We start from the raw sequence: 3,579 nt of genomic DNA on the forward strand, positions 1-3,579 counted from the left end.
ACCAGTGCTATATGCAAAAAAAAATAGTTAAAGTACAGCCCTGGTATGATATTTTATTGTTTTTACTGAAGGAAAAATAGGAAAATAACAGACAATAAAATTGGTGTCTTATCTCCATCCTGCCACCAGAGGCCACTCGATGACCAACAAACACATTAGGCTACTATGTTTACGAAAATACAGTGTACAAAACTGACAAAAATACGTTTTCTATGTGCTTGTGTACAAATAATTGTTTCTTTTCTATGTGGTTTCCTCAAAAAAGTACATCCATCTTCTTGTTTCTGTTTCCTGTCTAATCTCTCTCCTATATGTGCCGGCTCATTAATATTCAACATACGATTACCATACTGGGCAGAAATGCTCATTTAAAAAGTACTAGTATCTATTAAGTTCAGGATATCTCTGGTCTAAAAAGTTACTAGTAACTAAAAAATAAGTACTAGTTCTATTTTTTCTTAACAAGAAGAGTATAATTAAATACTAGTCACTATTGGAATAAGAACTAGTATCTAATGAATACTAATAGTATCTACTAACTTTACAAAAGACACTAGTAGCTAAAGAATAAGCACTAGTACCTAATGAATAAGTACTAGTACTTAATGGAAAATATACTAGTATCTAAAAAAATAAGTACTAGTACCATGAAAATGGATACTAGTACGGCTTATAGATTAAATGTTAAAACGCCTTTCCATACACCTAGTGGCAAAGAATGAATTTGAATTTTCATTCACACCAACTCGAAAAGATCAACAAGTGGGCGGGCATATGCTAATGTTTCATGTTGACATCAACATGAAACGGCTTGGGATTCGTTTTAAAAACGACTCGTTTCTATACTTTATACACGGTGCACTTTCAGATTTAAAACTTTGCAGGATGTTTTTATTAACTTAGAGCTGTGTTACACGCTGCATGAAAGATAATTTTCAAAAATCCATAATAGGGGGACTTTAATGAACGAGTTCACAACTTAAAACTTTATCTTAGAACCAACAGACCATTGTGTGATATAATGTTGCATGTGAAGTGAAACATACCTCTCCATTTGGCCATGTGAAGACACCAATGCCATGCTTCAGGTTATTCACGAAATCCCCCTCATATTTACATCCATCCGGCCATTCCTGAATCCCATGTCCATTTCTTTTATTAAAACTATCCCTTCCCCACATGACTGTTTATCCTTCTTATTCAGTTAATATCATAAACTCTTATTTACACAGACAGAGCGCGACTTCTAAGCGCGCTAGGAAATACACTTTATTGTTTAACTTCGGGTGGTTACCATGACGACGCGAGTCTCGTCGTAAATTTTTGCGCCCAGGCATCTGTCAGGCGAAAATAAAGTCTTCATTAAAATAACGGCAATTAAGCCGGTACCTCTGTAAGATAACTGGTACTCCAGATGGTCTATTCATGACAAAATATACATGACAAAGGCCGGCGACCCGCTTCAAATAAACACGTGTCTCTCGTTGGTTTGTTTTTGTTTCAAGTGGCCTGCTGTAGTAGTTAAACACCGCGCAACTAAGCAACCGCGACGACACAGGGGCACGCGCTAGCTGCTCTTTCTCGCTCTCTCTCACACACAAGCCCACACACATCCATATCTGATAATAATATATGTTTAAATAACTTACTACATAATTAATCTGTTTTCTTGACTTCTTTGACGGCTGTCAGGTATGCAGCAAAGCAGCTCGTGCGCAAATACGACACATGATACTCGCCAGGTTATACATTACAAGTGGCTGAACACACCTGAGTAGCCTTACAGTGAGATCTACATTTAATTAAGAATCAAGGATCTTCTGAGACTATCGAATAAAGATTGTTTTTAAAGTTGGTTTGGTGGTTAGGTCAATTTTGATGGTTTTAGTGGGATTTTGGGTGCTTGTTACCAGCTAAATCACCTGAAAACCAGCCTGGAAGACCAACTAAACCATCATAAACCATCTTAAACCAGCTACATGATGGAATGCAAATATTTGTAATAAATGTTGTATTTTCCCCATTAATTGTGTGCCGCTTAGTGCTAATTATTGTGGGAATGTTCTAAAATAAACATTAAAAAAAATCCTATTTCAATATAACCAATATTATAATAAAATATACAATCATAGCCTAAAATTATCATATATACAGTGCGTAAATCTATTAAAATATTTAATATAATTAAAGGATAATCAACACAATTCTAAGTGTGCTACACACATGAGTGGCTGGACAAACCACCTGTAGTAACACACTCTTTTTTTCTCTCTGTATGCACCAGACGCTTTTTATAAACATTCAGTTACAAGGACTTAACAAGAATAACAAATGTTTACTTGCGAATGCACTACAAATCATATCTCACTATTTGCTTCTTACCCTTAAATACCTCTTTTGCACAATGTAATGTACAGTCATTATGTAAAGTTGTAGTCTGTTTTAGTACTTGTATAGTCTGTCTTAGATTATTTGTATGTATAGTCAGTTATTTATAATACACCAGGGCTCTCAAGTTATAGCAAAAGTTTGGAGTGAGATTAGGGGAGGGGCCACTTAAAGGGGAAGAGTCACAAAAAGGGGAGGAGCCATTCAAATATTTGCAGCACCCAATTCTCTCAAGTTTTCGCTAGCAGTTCAATTTTACCTATTGTTCATAATTGACCTGAACAAATAGAAATGATAACAACTGGTAAATCACAACTGGTAAATCTGATAAAAAAGCAGACAAATCCATCCAAATAAAATAAATAGGTTTATGTATTTCAAAAATGCAAATGTATCAAAAAGAAAAAGAAATTTGGCCACAAACGAGCCAACTGAAGAGCAGTGCTCAATGTACATACTGTACACATAAAGTATAGATAAAGAGAGAGAGAGAGCACATTTCAGCTTATGAATGTTTTTTGTTGCATATTTTCCTGTCTTGATGACAGGGGTAGGGGGCTCCCACTGAAAGCACTGTGGCTCAAGGCCAGCCATTTTCACCGTCATGGTAGATGATAGCGCTCTGTCCAGAGCCAAACTGTTCCTAGTTTTGGTTTTGTTCAAGCCCACCATGGAGAACACTCTCTCTGCATCTGCATTTGAGTGGGGAAGCCACAGTGCTTTAAGTGAGTAGCAGGACAAGTTATCCCTTATTTCTCAGCGTGAGACATACAAGGAGCGGCGTGAGAGCGAGTGACCGGGTTGAAATGCGTGTGTCTCACGGTGAATGCGTGAGACTTGAGAGCCCTGATGCACTATAGTTAGATTACCGCTTTCAGTAAGTTAGCAATGTATAGGTTTAAAAAATTGTTTATGTCTAATGTTGTATGTTTATATTTATGTTTAACTATGTAGCACCGTGGTCCTGCAAGACACGACATTTCATTCCACTGTATGTCCACACATTTAGCAGAATGACAATAAAGTCAAGTCACCTTTATATAGCGCTTTTAACAATACAGATTGTGTCAAAGCAGCTTATCAAAATAGGAAAATAGTGTGTCAATGCAAAAGGACAATAGTAAACACTCAATTGTCAGTTAAAGGCAGTTCATCATTGAATTCAGTGATGTCATCATTCAGCTCAGTTCA

This window comes from Sinocyclocheilus rhinocerous, unplaced genomic scaffold (genome assembly GCF_001515625.1).
Source record: "Sinocyclocheilus rhinocerous isolate Xijiao unplaced genomic scaffold, SAMN03320098_v1.1 scaffold509, whole genome shotgun sequence".
Classification (NCBI taxonomy): domain Eukaryota; kingdom Metazoa; phylum Chordata; class Actinopteri; order Cypriniformes; family Cyprinidae; genus Sinocyclocheilus; species Sinocyclocheilus rhinocerous.